Source organism: Dryobates pubescens, chromosome Z (genome assembly GCF_014839835.1).
Source record: "Dryobates pubescens isolate bDryPub1 chromosome Z, bDryPub1.pri, whole genome shotgun sequence".
Lineage (NCBI taxonomy): Eukaryota > Metazoa > Chordata > Aves > Piciformes > Picidae > Dryobates > Dryobates pubescens.
The window spans coordinates 71,821,085-71,839,544 of NC_071657.1; positions in this window are offsets into that span (position 1 = coordinate 71,821,085).

An 18,460-nucleotide genomic window follows, 5' to 3' on the forward strand; every position below is an offset into this window, starting at 1 on the left:
ACTGACACTCCCAAGTCCTTCTCCTTAAGACTGTTCTTAAGCCATCCTCACCTAGCCTCCACTTGTGCTTGACATTGCCCTGACCCATATATAGGACTGTGGAACAGGGGTTTTGATGATTTTTGATTTTGCTTTACATATAGCATGGAAATTTTGATTACTGCTTTTGTTTCTGCCTGTACTTTGGAATCCACTGGATAGCATAAAAAATATAGGCAATAAAAAAGTTTCATGTGGCAAGAATAATAATGACTCAATATGTAGTCAATTTGAATGTCACTTAATGAGACTTTTAAATTGGAGCTTACACCTTCTAATGAAACAATCTAAGTGACTGTGATGCAGGGAGTCTGTCTAAAGCTGCCAACATAAAAATCCCACATGGCTCAGATCAAAACACTGTGGGGGTTAGGGATCGAGAGTGACAGTGCATGCCAAGTTACTTTTAAACATGTGCATTAAAGGTGCAAAGCTTGCCTGATTCAGTCTTTATGAAACTAGGGTACAGATTCATCAGGCTTTTAAACATTGTTGATTTTGCAGTAAAAAGTAGCATGGAAAAGACAAGAATTCTTGATGACCTGATTTGTTTGGCTCCCATGATAGAATCTATCAGAAACCACTTAAGTAAGGTTTCTTAATATTGAAGGCAGCCAAACCAAATAATCTTACATACTTGTACAGTACCTTAGTTTTTCTCCAGTTTTGTTAATGACAGGATGAAGGGCTAACAGAATCACAGAATGCCTCTGGGGATTGTGTAGTTCAATGCCTCTGCTAAAGTAGGTTCACCTAGATCAGATTGGACAGGATTGTATCCAGGCAGGTTTCAAAAGCCTCCAGAGAAGGAGACTCCACAACCTTTCCGGGCAGTCTGTCCCAGTGCACTGGAACCTTCAAAGGAAACAAGTGCTTCACTAATTTTAGATGGGGCTTCTTGTGTTCCTTTGTTTTAGTTTGTGCCCGCTACCCCATGTCCTATCACTCGACACTATTGAAAAGAGTCTGGCCTCATCCTCTTCACATTTGTCTTTTAAATATTGATAATCATTGACAAGATCACAGTACCACAGTATCACAGTATAACCAAGGTTGGAAGAGACCCCAAGGATCATCAAGTCCAACCTGTCCCAACAGACCTCACAACTAGACCATGGCACCAAGTGCCATGTCCAATCTCCCCTTGAACACCTCCAGGGACGGCGACTCCACCACCTCCCTGGGCAGCCCATTCCAATGGCGAACGACTCGCTCGGTGAAGAACTTTTTCCTCACCTCGAGTCTAAACCTCCCCTGGCGCAGCTTGAGACTGTGTCCTCTTGTTCTGGTGCTGGTTGCCTGGGAGAAGAGACCAACCCCTTCCTGTCTACAACCACCTTTCAGGTAGCTGTAGAGGGCAATGAGGTCACCCCTGATCCTTCTCTTCTCCAGGCTAAACAATCCCAGCTGCCTCAGCCTCTCCTCACAGGGCTTGTGCTCAAGGCCTCTCCCCAGCCTTGTTGCCCTTCTCTGGACACATTCAAGTGTCTCGATGTCCTTCTTAAACTGAGGGGCCCAGAACTGGACACAGTTCTGAGAGATACCCTCTCAGTCATCTTTTCTCCAGGCTACCTCAGGTCTCTCAGCCTTTCCTTGGAAGACTGTTGCTCCAGGTGTCAGGTTTTCCCAATGCAGAAAAACCATTTTGTTATGTCAGCCTACTGTTCCTGGGCTGTACAATAAGCTATATTTGGGATATTTGTTCAGTTCTGCCAAAATCAACCAACCAAAAAAATAAAAAACCCGAACAAGTGAAAAACCAAATAAAAACATCAAATCAATGACAACAAAAAACCACAACCTAAACAAACAAAAAACCCCCCAAAAAACCCAAAACAACCAACCAAACAAACAAACCCACCAAACCCAAACAACAACAACAAAAACCAAGGAGGATGAGGTAATCTGTGTGCCTTCTACTGAAGTCTTTACTTTAGGACTATATATTCCGGATACTTTATGATGCCAACTGGGAGAAGCTGGTATTGCTTCTAATAGATCTGGGATGCAAGCTAGCATATACTCTGCAGTGCAGGCAGTATGTAATGAGATGAAGAATACATTTCGGACTAATAGGGAACTCAGGTAAAAAGTCAGAAAGAAAATAAGGGTAGGGAAAGAATTCCCTTGAAGACCTTAAAACACAATGCACAGACTATTTATTCTTACACATCATCAATTGCTATTATAGTTCTACAGTGATGGCCTAAATCAGCTTTGGCACATAACAATATTTAAAAAAAACCAAAACAAAACCCACCAACAAAAAAGACATCTATAACTGAATGTTAAACCAAACACTGAAAATGTTAATAGCACTGAAATGTTAAAAAAGCATTTAGGAATTTTGGTGTCTGAATTCATAGCTGTCCAGCTTGACTATTCCTGAATATTACAGAAATAAATATGCTTTATCATAAAACAACAATCTAAAACTTCTTTTGAAAACTTCTTTTGAAAACTACAGGTACTACATCTGGAGAATGCAGTCGAGGACTAGAACATTTTCATGGAGCAGATGTAGAAATCAGACATAAAATCAAAGCTACTGGAGTAGGAAATTAAAGTAAATTAAAAATATGCATGTGACAGATCTTAGTTTCTTTTCAAGTTGTAATGACTATAAAATGCTAATTTTGTTTCTATTTTTTTCTTAATGAGAATGTTTTCTTTAAATTTCAATGATACCTAAAAGATTGAGTTTTATGAAGTTTATATCTGAAACTGTTTTTCAAAGCCTCTAACCAGAAAACAGTGCTATGACATAGGTGTAGATTCCTGACACAATTTACTATGCAGAGTTTTGCAATTAGAAAATATATGATTTTTTTTTCTTTACAGTCTAATGGCTTAAAATTAATTTAACCAATTTCATCCAAATAGAGTAGAAATGCTCTATTGGGCTAACAACTATAATGAAAAAATCCCACTGTGAAAATCGAAGAAGTAATTGAACCAAAAAAAAGGCTGCTAAAGCAGTGTTGAAAATTGTACTGTTTGAGTGTTCAAATACTATGGGAAGACATTTTTTATTTAAGTTTGGAAATGTAGTGAAAATGTTATGACATGGCATTAAATAGTAGGTAACATTTTCTTTCAAAAGTTTGATAAAATGCAACATAAAATTTATCTTAACAATGGAAGTTAATAACCATTTTATAGATTAGTTTTCATTTCATGTGATCTCATGTATCCCAAGATTTTTCAGCAGCACCTTTTAATTTTGAGAATGCCTTAATCTGCAAAACACTAGGTAAGAATCACTTGTATCATTACATCATTAGAGAAAGAATTAGTATGAAACTGTGATGGGTTAATGCCCATCCTGGAAGCAGAGGGGGAGGGCTTGTGAGTGCTTTGTCCTCCCTGCAGGGTGTTTTCCCCCTGGGAAACTGAGTCTGTTCCACTCCCTCTCCCTGCCCATCTAGAGGACACTTCAGCCATTAGCTCTCATTTTGGCTCCTGCCTTCCTGGACAAGAGCTACTGCATCTGCCTTCCTGCTCCTCTGCCACGTGGTTGGGCCTGATCCTTCTCCCTGCTGTCTCCGCACCTCTTCAGAGAGACTGGTTCTGTATTCTTGGTTTTTTTTCCCCCTCCCATCCACCCTTGTTCCTTGCCCTTGTGAACATTACCTGCTATTGGTGTGTGTATATATATATATATATATATATATATATATATATATATACACACACCTATATATACATATAAAAGAAAACTCTTTACCTCTCTACTTCCAAGATGACTCCAAATTAGTTTTTGGTGGATTTGCTCTCTCCCTTTCTTTTTTGTCCCTCTCTGTTGGGAGGGAGGAGGGGGGAGGAAGGAGGGATTCTCAGTCTTGCTACCATCTGAGCTCTCAAGTCCTAGTTAAGGCTCAAACCACCACAGAAACGGATGTGGCAATGGTCTTTGCAATCTAAGCAACCTACAAGCATGGAATTCCAAGAGGTGACTCCAATGTTTTACTACTTTGCCACACAGTTCTCCTTCTTTGAACTAGAAAAAGCACATACCATTTTCTCTCTGTGATTATTTGCATCTTTCATGTTTCCTAAGTGCTTTGTTATTCTTAATTCTTGAAAAGAATCTACTGGGCTAGAACTTGCATCAGGAAAAAAAGAAATTTGCATTTTAAAGCTGAATATAGAATAGAAGATGGTTAAATCAGAAAGGAACTGAAAGGATTGTAAGTGCTTCCATTTAATCAGAACTAACAATACTTGCAAATCATTTTCTACTGTGGAATTAATGAAAGAATAGCAACGTTGTGTCTAAGGGGAAGAATTAATTTTGTAAAGTACACTTTAAACAAGCAAGGAGTCTATGACAATCAGTGATGTCCTAAATTAATCAAATATTTCTCATTCCTGTACTTACAGTTATTTCTTTATTGTATTAGGTATTAAAGGGTTCATTCTTATGATGAAGCTTCTAAAGACTAAGGCAAGGTATTGCTGCCCACTATGTGGACAATACAAGGCAGAAGAAATAGAGAACACAAGATAGCCTGGTTCTGGGTGTCCTTGGTGTTCCAGTTCCCTTTAAATGCCTCCTTTAACTTCCATTCCTCCTTGCTCCAAAAAGCTGCAGCTTCAGCCAGTTCTGCTCTACTCCTCTGACAGAGTTTTACCTACGTCTTATTTTTCTCTCTTCTGTCAGTGGTACCCTTTATTCATTTTCTGTTGCATGGTTTGCAAATATTTTTGCCTTTTTTTCTTGTCTCCAAAGCTGGAATACATAGCTAGTGCTGGTTCATCAAGCATCTACTATCTTTTTATGAAATGCTTCCTTGATGAATGAATTGTGCAAACAAGTAGCTGGTTTTGTTCTAGGTTGATAATTCTGGACAGCGATACTGATTTTCAGTCTCTGACTTCTGTAAAAATGCATGATTAAGGTAAAAGCCATATACAAAATTTCCACATTAACCCATAACATGGTATTTAAAATAGGTTTATACGGCCTTCAGTTTAGAGACAAGAATGAGATTTATATAACAACCAGAAAATACTTTCCCCAACCTGTCAATACAGGCTGGAGTTTTTTTTCTGGCAATATAGCAGCTCAGCTGCATCATAGATCTTCACATACAATTTGTATGGACATTGTTCTTTTATGAAGGAGTTGCATGTGCAGGCTTCCTCTATTTGCTATGGGATACAGCCTTGAAGGGAAGAGGGCACCAACTGAGATACCTGATATAGAAGAATCACTTCAAGAAAGGCCCATCCTGAAATGTCAGAAATCAGGAAAAGACAGCAGGACAACTTCACAGGTAAGCAAGGAGCTCCAAACTGAACTCAGTACACAATGAGGGAGAGAGTACAAGTAGCAGAAGCAGGGGCAGGTGACCCATGAGAATCTGCTCTTCGATCATGGAAGGATGGGGTTAGGAATGCTAAGGCTGGCCTGGAGTTGAATCTGGCAAGAGAAACACTTCCACATTGACTTAGAAAAGGAAGACTAGATAAATTGTTTTGATGAATGGGGCAGCATCTCTGGAAAGACAGAACATGGCAAAACACTGAGATACTGGATATCTTCTCTAACTTGATCTTTCCTAGTAAGGTAGTCTTTCAAGAATTCCAACCAAAATATTAGTGCCAAAGTCTGGAACAAGAAAGATGTATCCTTGGTGGAAGAGAATCAGGTTAGAGAACACTTCAGTAAACTAGACTGATTCCAGTGCTGAGGAAGATACTGATGTCATTGTAAGGCACTTTCAATTGTCATAGAGACTAGAAGAGGTTTCTGAGGAATTAAAAAAGAGCAAATGTCACTCAGATCTTAAAACAGCAAGAAGAAAGACCCAGAGCATCAGAGGATGGTGATAAGTGGCACAAAATCTAGTTGCAGGCAATTCCTTGGTGAGATACCCTAGATCTCAATATAGAATCCAGACCTGTGCAGCACCATCATTGATTATTTGGATGATGGGACACAGTGCATACCTGACAAGTATATACTTGACATATTTGAAAATGACACAAAATCAGAAGGAAAGACTAGTGTACTATATCAGTTTGCTTCTGTTAACAAGGACACAGACAGGCTGAAGAAACTGCCTGTCAGAGCCCTCATGGAGTTTAATGCAAAGCCCTGCCCCTGGGAAGGATTGACTACAGGCTCCAGTACATGCTGACTTCCAAATCATACAGAAATCAGATTTGCAGAAGAGGTCCTAGGGGTCTTGGTGGATGCCAAGTTGACCATGAATCAGAGATACATTCCTATAGCAAAAAAGGCCAAGAGCATCTTGGGCAAACATGAAGTCTGAAGGACACAATCCTTCCTCTCACCACTGGTGAGACATATCAGGTGTGCCAGGTCCAGTTCTGAAATCCCAAGTACAAAGGAGACATAGTCATATTGAATAGTTCAGCATGGGACTGTAAAGATAATTAAAGGACTGGAACATGTGTCCTATGAGGAGAGGCTGAGAGAGCTGAGACCTTCAACCTGGAGAAGAAAAGTTTCAGAGGGACCTTATCCATCTGTATAAATACATGACTGTCAGTTTGCAGAATTTATCCCTTCCTGTCCATTGTGTCCTGAATGCATGTTGCTCTTTGTTTGACTTATGACAGTGTTTCCAGAAAACATCAGGCCTTAACACTAACCACGTATTAAGCCAAAACCTGAACAGCAGTTGAGTGAACAGTAATACTGATGAAAGCGATGAGGAATCAAGATTCTTCTCAACACTATCCACTGGCAGGAAAAGTTGCAGAGGAAACAAATTGAAAAACTTTGAATTCCACCTGAATATAAACCAACTTGTTTTATTTTATTTTATTGTGGTGGTAGTCAAATATGAGAAAAATCCACCTGGAGAGGTTATGGAGTCTTCATCCTTAGAGATATTAATAACCCAGCTAGACTCTGTTGTGTGAAATCTGTTCTAGCTGACACTGGTTGAGCAGGGACATTAGATTAGAGGGTCTCACAAGGCCCTCTCCAATCTAAACAGTGCTGTAATTCTCTGATTCTATAAACTAGAAGGAAAATGCTTGATGCGAGATAGATAGAGAATAAAGCTCACACAGTAAAGAGGATTTCAGATACCTCTTTACTGTGCTATTTTTTAATACACAGATTTTTAATACAGATATTCAGAGAGCTGGCTGTCACAAATTCTAGCTTAGACACAAATATCCTCCTGCTTTACTGCATTGAGCTTTTGGGCCTCTAAATCAGCAATGTGGGAGCACTCCCAGAGGAAGAACTTGCCATCCCTTTTCATTCACAATAATTCTTCAAGATGGGTATTGCGCTCTTCCACAAGTCTGACAAATGGGGATGTTGGACCAGCTACTTAGCTTAAACTGCCACGACATCTTCCCATCTTATTTTATATCTAACTTTAACACCTTACCACTAAGGTGCTAAGACATGAGTATATGTTTCAGCCTGCCAACATTCCTGCAGCAGCTGTAAAATGTGGAAGAAATCTTCTTTGAAATTGCTAAACCAAGTTTCTCCACATTTTGTGCCTTGGTGCTTAGCTTTTGGGTACTGCAAACCTAACTGACAGTTTCTCTTGCTTTTTTTTCTCTCCGCTTATACTTTCAATTAATTTTGTGGAATTTCACACTTTCTTACTCTATTCAATGTTAATTTTATTTTTAGTGCTGTGTATTTTTTTCCCCCAGAACCAGATGATGCTGCCTTTAAATAAGTAGGTTGTAAAGCCTTAGTGCTGTTGTAGCCTCACAGCATCAATACCTATTTATTCCTATAATGATTTATTAAAAAAAGTAGTCTGATAATATCACCCTTTCCACATCATAAGCAATTTACCTCAAAATAGTAAACTACACTGTTATTCCATAACCATTTTAAAATTAATGATTTCACAGCCTGTCAGAATAATGGATTCATTTTGTGCCATTTTGAGTACTGTTCATGGGGTTTTTTTGTCAAATGAATGAGAAGGTAATGAGAACAAAAATAGATTACACAAACATAAAAATGTAATAACCCCTCCCTGTGACGAAAACTACCAGAGACAAGGAAGACTACTCTTTATCTCATGCCAATCATAAAATATTGCTAGGAACAGGCAATAGTGCAGCATCAATTAATTTGTATGGCAAACACAACAAAACACTTAGAACTTGATTGTTAAACTTAACCTCCATGATAATCAACAGAATAAGAAACAAGATAGGATTCCTTGTGAGTCCTTCAGACTATTACCAGCTTCTAGTTTTTCAGGTGGGTAGTGATGATGCAGCAGTGAGAGGCTCACAATCAATTAAAAGAGACTTCAGGACCTTGGGGCAACTGCTAAAGGGATCAGGAGCTCAAGTTGTGTTCTCCTCCATCCCTCTGACATCAGCGAGGGACAAGGAAACATTTAGGAAGAGCCAAGAGGTCAATTCATGGCTCTGGGACTGGTGTTATCGACAAGGGTTTGGATTTTATGATCATGGCTCAGTGTAAACTGTTGGCACCAGAGCTGCAATCAACCAATGGGATGCACCTATTTCAGAGGGGGGAAAGGATTCTAGGGCAGGAGTGGGCATGGCTAATTTATAGGGCTTTAAACTAGATTGGGAGGGGGTAGGAGCTGTTAATCTCATGCTTGCCTGTTACAAACATTGGGGCAGCTCACTAGAGACAGAGGCATGCAGTGCTAGCAAGGGCTCTCCACTTGTTGCCCTGAGGCAAGCCAAGGATGAAGCACTGGGACACCCCAAGGAAATCAAGGGGGATGGTGACAGAGCCAGCCCAGATGAAGTGCATCCATGCAAATGCACACATCTTGGGCAACAAGCAGGATGAATTCAGGGCCACTGTGCTGCTGGAATGCTATGACATAGTGGCTATTACTGAAACCTGGTGGGATGATTCCCATGACTGGAATGCAGGGATAGATGGGTGCAAGCTCTTTAGGAAGGACAGGCAGGGGAGGAGGGGAGGGGGTGTTGCTCTCTATATCAGTGACTAGCTGGAATCAGTGGAGCTCCATCTAGGGAAGGATGATGAGCTAGTTGAGAACATATTGCAGTATCACAGTATACCTAAGGTTAGAAGAGACCTTGAGGATCATCAAGTCCAACCTGTCTCCACAGACCTCATGACTAGACCATGGCACCAAGTGCCACATCCAATCCCCTTTTGAACACCTCCAGGGACAGTGATGGTGACTCCACCACGTCTCCGGGCAGCCCATTCCAATGGCAAATCACTCTATGAAGAACTTCTTCCTAACATCCAGCCTAAACCTCCCCTGGCACAGCTGGAGACTGTGTCCCCTTGTTCTGGTGCTGGTTGCCTGGGAGAAGAGACCAACCCCTTGCTGGCCACAACCACCTTTCAGGTAGTCATAGAGGACAATGACATCACCCCTGAGCCTTCTCTTCTCCAGGCTAAACAATCCCAGCTCCCTCAGCCTCTCCTGGGTGATGATTAAAGGGAAGACAGGGGAAGGTGATGTTACTGTAGGGCTCTGCCCTGTCCCTGGAGGATCCAAGGCCAGGCTGGATGTGGCTCTGGCCAACTTGATCCAGTGTGAGGAGTCTCTGCCCATGGCAGGGGGGTTGGAACTAGATGATCCTTGAGGTCCCTTCCAACCCTAACAATTCTATAATTCTATGATTCATATTAGTAAGGTGCTCTGAAACAGCAAAAGTTTTGTGTAAATACACACAATGCATACCTTCATCTAAATTCAAGAGTTTGAATATTATATTTTTTCTGCAAATGTGTTTTGTTTTGTTTTGTTTTCTGAAGTAAGATTAAGTATTTTAAGGAATGTATGTTGTAATGGTGTATAAAGTTGACTCTGAAAACAAAATTAATCCATTCGATCCTTTCTCTGCTACTCCAAGGTGTTCATTTTCCACAATTGTGAGCTTGATGCTGGAGAATTCTAAAGTGATTTCAGACTGAAATATGACAGAAATTTAAATTACTGTTTCTTTTCCATTTCTGCAGGTCCAATCTTGGGTTAAATAATAGCAAAACTACTCTTGACTATTTGAACTGCAGAATTTCTTAGAATCTATTATAACTTCTTGCAGCTTACACACTCAGGTTTTCATTCTCAAGTTTATTTCTGGAGGAGAAGAGAGAAGTGAGAAAGAAGAACTGGGATGAATCCCAGACATGTATAAAGACTTGGGATGACAGTATAAATGTAATCTATTTGAAGAAATCTTCTCTTTTAAATTAAAATGGAATGAAAGAATTAAATAGTAAATTCCTTTAGGCTAGGCCAACCAAAAATTTTCAGTTCAAAGTAAATGAAGCCATCTGGATGACATATGTGCTATAGGTGATGATAATAAACCCTAAATTTAGCCAGATTAAGAAAAAACCCTACCCTGACATTTTTGGTGTAAAGGAAAGGATTTTCAACATGCAGCACTGAAGGGTTTTGTCTTTTTGAACTATGTTTTCAGGTTCTAATGATTAAGGTTTATTCCCATTAACCAGGTGGAAATGGGTGCAACTTTTTTACAAGAATTCTAGAATCACAGAATAGGGTAGAGACACCTTCCACTAGATCAGGTTGCTCAAGGCCTCATCCAACCTGGCCTTGAGCACCTCAGGTGTGCGTCTTCAACTCCCTCGGTAGGCTTGTGTGGATGCCATCCAGCCCTGTTGACTTGTGGGTATATAAGTGGTGCCATGAGTCATTAACCATCTCTTCTTGGTGGGGACTTGTCTCTGCTCCTCATCCCTATTTTCCAGCTCAGGGGGCTGAGTATCCAGTGAACAGCTGGTCTTACTACCTAAGTCTGAAGCAAAGAAGGTATTGAGTACCTCAACCTTTTTCGCATCCTGGACCACTAAGTTCCCCCCTGCACTCAACAATGGACAGAGCTTGTCTGTAGTCCCCTTTTTGTTGCCAATATATTTGCAGGAGGATTTCTTATTGTCTTTACCAGATGAAGACAAATTTCCAACTGGGCTCTGGTTCTTCTAGTTTTCTCCCTGCATAGCCTCATGACAAACTTGTATGTCTTTCTGAGTAGTCTGACCCTTTCTTCTAATAACTATAAACTCTCCTTTTCTCTCTAAACTGCGGCCCAGCATTTGCAAATCACAGAATGACAGAAAACATCCAGTAGGAGGAGACCTCAAAGATCATCCAGTCCAACCTTTGACCCAGCACTGAAGGGTTGACATTAAACCATGTCGCTAAGTGCCAGGTCCATGCACTGCTTAAACACCTCCAGGGATGCTGATTCCACCACCGCCCTGGACAGACCATTCCAGTATTTGATAAACCTTTCATTGAAGAAGTGTTTTCTAGCACCCAGCCTCAACCTCCCCTGGCACAGCTTGAAACCATTTCCTCTAGTCCTGTGGCTTGCCATCAAGGAGAAAAGGCTTGTCCCCTTCTTGCTCCAATGTCTCACAGAATCATAGAATCATGGATTGTTAGGGTTGGAAGGGATCTCAAGGATCATCCAGTTCCAACCCCCCTGCCATGGGCAGCAACACCTCACACTGGATCAAGTTGACCAGAGCCACATCCAGCCTGGCCTTAAAAATCTCCAGGGATGAGGCTTCCACCACCTCCCTGGGCAACCTATGCCAGTGTCTCACCACCCTCATGGGGAAGACCTTCTTCCTAACGTCTAATCTGAATCTACCCATTTCTAGGTTTTTTCCATTCCCCCTAGTCCTATCACTACCTGACACACTAAAACATCCCTCCTCAGCTTTCTTGTAGCCCCCTTGAGATACTGGAAGGCCACAATTAGGTCTTCTTTGAGCCTTCTCTTCTCCAGACTGAACAACCCCAACTCCTTTAGTCCTCATAGGAGAGGTGCTCCAGCCCTCTGATCATCCTCATGGCCCTTCTCTGGACATGTTCCAGCATGTCCAGATCCCTCCTGTAATAGAGCTCCAGAACAGAACAGAACAGGGGCTCATCAGGTAGTTGTAGAGAGTGAAGGGGTCTCCTTTCAGCCTCTTCTTCTCCAGACTGGACAACCCCAGCTGCCTCAGACACTTCTGTAGGCCATGTGCTCTAGGCTCTTGTATTCCGCCAGAAATGTAGAGATATTTGATGATGTGGTCGTTTGAGGCTGTGCCTTTAAGAACAAACACTGCTGGAACACACTGGCTAATGTTTTTGGTACTAGAACCAAAACATTCTGATATTCTAAACGAATTTCATTGGTTGATAAACAAAAATTCAGCTTTAGATTGTGAAGCGGTTGGAAAATTTTTTCCTCAGTTCAGTTCGGTTTGGGAGTTGGGGGAGTTTGGTGTTTCAGCCTGTTCTCCCTGCCTGCTTCTTCTGCGAACTGCTGGACTTGGCCTTCAGATAAGCAAACACTAATCCTGCATGGGCTTTTGAAGCTTGCTAACAACTCTTTTCCTTAGTAACTTGCCTTTCTCTCTCTCTAACCCCTTTTTGGGGAAAAAGGGAGGTAAGGGGGGGAGAGAGGGGGTTCCAAAGAGGGGATCCCTCCCTGAGGGAGGGATTTTTGTTGTGTTATTTGTCTTTGCTGTGTATTTCTGTGTATATATATTGTAAATACCTGTATATATTGTGTTATATATAACCTGCTTTCCATATATGCTTGTAAATATATAGCTTTTGCTCTTTGACTGAGTTAGCTGTGGTTTCTTACTCTGTGGAGGAGGGAGAGCTAAGCCCTCTCTCAACCTTCCACATTTATTGGCGCCCAACGTGGGGCTTGCTGACAAATTAGTTTGATTTATTGCTTGCTTAAGTCGAACAAGCAAACATGAAGGTGTTTTGGCTTTTTGAGCGTCTGTTCTTCTCGGTCTTTGGTGTATTGATCTACAAGTATTGCCTGGGTATGATTATCGATAAGATAGGTAAATATATAATGCAAAAATTATATTTGTGGTTTAAGTACAAGATTCGGCTTCTGTATGATCAGTGCCTGGAATTCTTTTATGTTAAAAAGTACAGGAATGTTACATCTAGCACACTCCCTATTGAGATAAAAGAGTTTAAGATTCCGCTCGGTGAAAGGGTAATTTTAAGTGATGGCTGGGATCCAAAGCTGATTTTCTTGATGTGTGTAGTCCTGCTGCTGGTGATAAGTAATGTGTATTTGCTAGTGACACTGTACCGGGAGAGAAAAGTTTATAAGGCATGTTTTGTTATTAGACGGAGGACAAAGAGATGAAAACGCCACCCTAGCTCTGTTTCAGGAACATCCAGTGAGGATGATAATGGAGAATCTGTGTCAGTTAAAGATAAAGCTAAAAAGTCAATCGGCAAGGCAGCTCTGAATAGCAATGGTGATGATTCTGGCAAGCAGCCAGGGGCTACAGTAGCCCCAAACATGGCGGCTCCTGTGTCCCAGGCAGCCACCATTAACGAGGCAAAGTCATTTCCTCCTTCTTCCATGGCAGGAGCGGAAGCGTCCTCCAAAGCAACTAATCTGTCTCAAAGCTTATCAGCTTCTGATAATAAGGCAGCTGGAAACCCAAACACAGCTCCAGTAAAGCAAGTAGCAGTTTTAACAACAAGGAAGGGTAAGACTAAAGCTGATTCAGGAGCTGACGGGGATGCACAGCAAGGTTCTTCTGCTGGGGAGGAAGAGAAAATCTGTCTTAAAAATATAGCTGAGTTATTGAGATCATCAGAGGATCGAGATGCATCTCTTGGTAGGACAGCAGCTAGTGGTGGTGCCTCTCAGCTTAAAGGGATCCTTGAGAGAGTGACAGAAAGGTTGTTTGGACCACAAGTTGAGGAAGAGGAGGCAGAAGAGCAACAAGATGACATAACCGACTGCTCTTCACCCCGGGAGGAGCTTAGAAATGTAAGAAAAGACTATCTCAGAGCAGATAAGGAGCCAGTTCTCGCTTGGCTTGGTAGATGCTATGATACAGGTGCTCCAGCTCTAATGGTTGGAGACAAGTCAGCAGCCCAGCTAGGAACTCTCTCAAAGGATAATGGAATAGATAGACATCTAGGCAAGGCTCTCGGTAAGGTTAATCTGTGGATACGCCTTCTAATGGTGGTTCTCATGAGATACCCTTCCCGAGATGATCTTCCATGGAATCCTAAGCCCTGGACTACCATAGATGAGGGAATCAAGCGTCTGAGAGAATTTGCTGTTAGAGAGGTACTCTATGGTGAACATGAATCTCTGAATCCTGATGATGTTCCTGTAGGAAATGGTCTTACTAAAAAGCTCATCAAGCTTGCTCCTTCCAATTATGCAAACATTCTGGCAAGCAGAATTGTAGCAAGAAATTATGGTGGAGCTCCTCTTACGGTTGGCCAATTCACTGATCAATTGAGACAATTGGATGATAGCATGACACGTGTTTCTTTGGTTTCAGCCATTGAAACTCTGTCTGGAAAACTGGAGAATTGCATGAAAGAGCTGAAGGATGAATTTAAAAACACCATCTCCCAATTGGCACAAAGAGATGATTCCAATTCTTCCTCCAGGTGGGTACAGGTTTCATCTGTGAGGAATAGACATCCTCCAAGGAGGTCATTCCAAAACAGATCAAACCAAAACAGACCACCAAGGCAGTCACGTAGGACTATTTGGATTACCCTGCGTGATCAGTTTGGTGAGAACATGAACAGGTGGGATGGTCAACCAACTTCTAATCTTTTCAGGAGACTGAGAGAACTGCAAAGTGGCAGAACCCGAGGTAGCAATACCAGAAGGGTAGCTGTTACTTCTACAGTTCCCCAGGACAACTCTAGTAGCTCCAACAGTGGCTCCAGTTCTAACACTGCACAGTGTGCTCGTTGCACCTGTGGACATGTTCCCCATAACTAGGGGTGCCCTGCCTCCCGCCAGGGGGAGGAGAGGGGTAATACAGATAACAGAATCTATTGGGATGTGTACATCCAGTGGCCTGGCACTTCACACTTTCAGAAGTACAGGGCCTTGGTTGACACAGGAGCTCAGTGCACCATATTGCCATCAAATTATCAGGGATCAGAGTCCATAACTATTCTGGGAGTCACTGGTGGATCTCAAGAGTTAAGTAAAGTGGAGGTTAATATAAGCTTAACTGGTAAACAATGGAAAAAGCATACAGTTGTGACCGGACCTGATGCACCTTGTATTTTGGGAATTGATTTTCTGAGAGAAGGGCGTTTCAAAGACCCTAAAGGTTACAAATGGGCTTTTGGAGTAGCTTCTGTAGAAATTGATGGACAAAAACTGAAGCTGTCTGCTAGACCTGAGCTTTCTGATGAATCTGCAGTTGTGGGACAACACAAGATTCAGGACATTAAGTTGCCGGTTGCTTCTCGGACTGTGCATCACAGACAATACAGAACCAACCGTGACTCTTTGTTGCCCATTCAGAATCTGATTCGTCAGTTGGAGAGTCAGAAAGTCATCAGCAAAACTCATTCACCTTTCAACAGTCCAGTGTGGCCTGTGCGAAAGCCGAATGGAGACTGGCGTCTGACAGTGGACTACCGAGCCCTGAATGAAGTAACTCCGCCTATGAGTGCAGCAGTACCAGACATGATGGAACTCCAGTATGAGCTGGAATCCAAAGAGGCCAAATGGTATGCTACCATAGACATTGCTAATGCCTTCTTCTCTATTCCCATAGCAGAGGAATGCAGGCCTCAGTTTGCTTTCACCTGGAGAGGAATCCAGTACACTTTCAACAGACTGCCAATGGGCTGGATCCACAGCTCCAGCATCTGTCATGCAGTAATCCACGATGCTCTGGAGGAAGGTGGTGCTCCAGAACACATCCAGTTCATCGATGATATCATCGTCTGGGGTAAAACTGCTGAGGAAGTCTTCGAGAAAGGTAACAAAATCATGGACATTCTCCTGAATGCAGGTTTTGCCATCAAGAGAGACAAAGTGAAAGGTCCTACCACAGAGATCCAGTTTCTGGGAGTGCAGTGGCAGGATGGACGCCGACACATTCCAGTGGATGTGGTAAATAGAGTCTCTACCATGGCAAATCCCACGAACAAGCAAGAAACTCTACGTTTCTTGGGGATAGTGGGATTTTGGAGACTACACATTCCTGGATACAGTCAGATTGTGAAACCTCTGTATGATGTGACTCGAAAGAGGAACAGTTTCCACTGGGGACCTGAACAACAAGCAGCCTTTGACCAGATAAAGCAAGAAGTAGTCCAAGCAGTGGGTCTGGGACCTGTGCGAGATGGTCCAGACATTAAGAACATTTTGTACACGGCTGCAGGTGACAATGGTCCAACCTGGTGCTTGTGGCAAAAAGCTCCAGGTGAGACACGTGGACGACCTCTTGGTTTCTGGAGTCGAGGTTACAGAGGTTCAGAGGCTAATTACACTCCAACAGAGAAAGAGATTCTAGCTGCCTATGAAGGAGTGAAAGCAGCTTCTGAAGTAATTGGAACTGAGTCACAACTTCTCTTAGCTCCCAGATTGCCAGTTTTGAATTGGATGTTCAAAGGCAAAGGTTCCACACCACATCATGCCACAGATTCCACCTGGTCTAAGTGGATGGCCCTGATAACACAGAGAGCTCGAATGGGAAATCTTGAAAGACCTGGTCTGGTGGAGGTGATCTCAAGTTGGCCTGAAGATACCAACTGTGCTAAACCTCCAGAGGAGAGAGTAACTCGTGCTGAGGAAGCTCCTCCTTACAATGACCTTTCTGATGATGAAAAGAAATATGCTTTGTTCACAGACGGTTCCTGTTGTCTCGTCGGGAACAAGCGAAGGTGGAAGTCTGCCGTGTGGAGTCCAACACGCCGAGTTGCAGAGGCGAAGGATGGAGAAGGAGAATCCAGTCAGTTTGCAGAGGTAAAAGCTGTCCAGCTAGCTCTCGACGTGGCTGAACGTGAGAGATGGCCAAAGCTTTATCTCTACACCGACTCATGGATGGTAGCCAATGCTCTATGGGGTTGGCTAAAGAACTGGAAAAAGAATGGCTGGCAGAGGAAAGGAAAACCCATCTGGGCAGCTGAACTGTGGCAAGACATTGCTGATCGAATCGAGAGAATTCCAGTGAAAGTGAGACACATTGATGCTCACATTCCCAAGAGCAAAGCTACTGAGGAACAGCAGCACAACCATCAGGCAGATCTAGCTGCAAGAGTTTCTCAAGTAGACAAGGACTCTGAACTTGATCTCGACTGGAAACACCGAGGTGAGATATTCTTAGCTCGGTGGGCTCACGATTCGTCAGGACATCAAGGCAGAGATGCAACATACCAATGGGCTCGTGACAGATCCATAGACATTTCCATGGATGCCATCACACAAGTCATCCATGACTGTGACATTTGTGCTGCTATTAAGCAGGCAAAGAGAATTAAGCCCTTGTGGTATGGTGACAGATGGTCCAAATACAGGTATGGTGAAGCTTGGCAGATTGACTACATCACTCTACCACGTTCTCGTTCTGGTAAGCAGTACGTGCTTACTATGGTAGAGGCAAACACTGGATGGCTGGAAACTTACGCAGTCCCACATGCAACTGCACGCAACACCATTCTCGGTCTGGAGAGACAGATCCTGTGGAGACACGGAACTCCAGAGAGGATTGAGTCAGACAACGGAACTCACTTCAAGAACAACCTTGTAAAGAGCTGGGCAAAAGAGCACGGTATTGAGTGGATTTTCCATATTCCTTACTATGCACCAGCTGCAGGGAAGATTGAACGCTACAACGGTTTGTTGAAGACCACTCTCAAAGCCATGGGAGGTGGATCTTTGAAAAACTGGGAGAAACATTTAGCACAAGCAACCTGGCTGGTGAACAGTAGAGGTTCAGTGAACCGAGCTGGACCTGCACATTCTGATCTGCTACAGAAAGTAGAAGGTGATAGAGTTCCTGTTGTTAGGGAAAAGAATCTGTTAGGTAAAACTGTTTGGGTATTTTCGCCCTCAGGAGAGGCTAAACCTGTCCGAGGGGTGGTTTCAGCAGAAGGTCCGGGTCACACTTATTGGGTAATGCAAGAGAATGGTGAAATTCAGTGTATTCCACAAAGAGATTTAACTTTAGCTGAGAGAGTTTAATTTCAGAATGTTGTACAGCTACAGCGCGTCCAAAGGAAAGAGTCCCTGAGGAATCTACGGTGCACGAACCCTGAGAACCCTGAGAGCCCTGAGTCAACTGAGAGTCCCTGAGTCCCTGTTTCCCTTTTTCTTCGCTTCGTCTGCGGAGAGACAAACTGTTTTCCATTTTCTTGATTTTGGATTTTCTTGGACTTCTGAATCATCTACATCTGAGTATAGCCGGAATGGACGATGAACTTAACTTACGAACTGTAAATATTGTTCTGGATTGGATGGACAGTACGAACAGCCAATGAAATTGTTTAGAAAGGGGTGGACTGTGGTCGTTTGAGGCTGTGCCTTTAAGAACAAACACTGCTGGAACACACTGGCTAATGTTTTTGGTACTAGAACCAAAACATTCTGATATTCTAAACGAATCTCATTGGTTGATAAACAAAAATTCAGCTTTAGATTGTGAAGC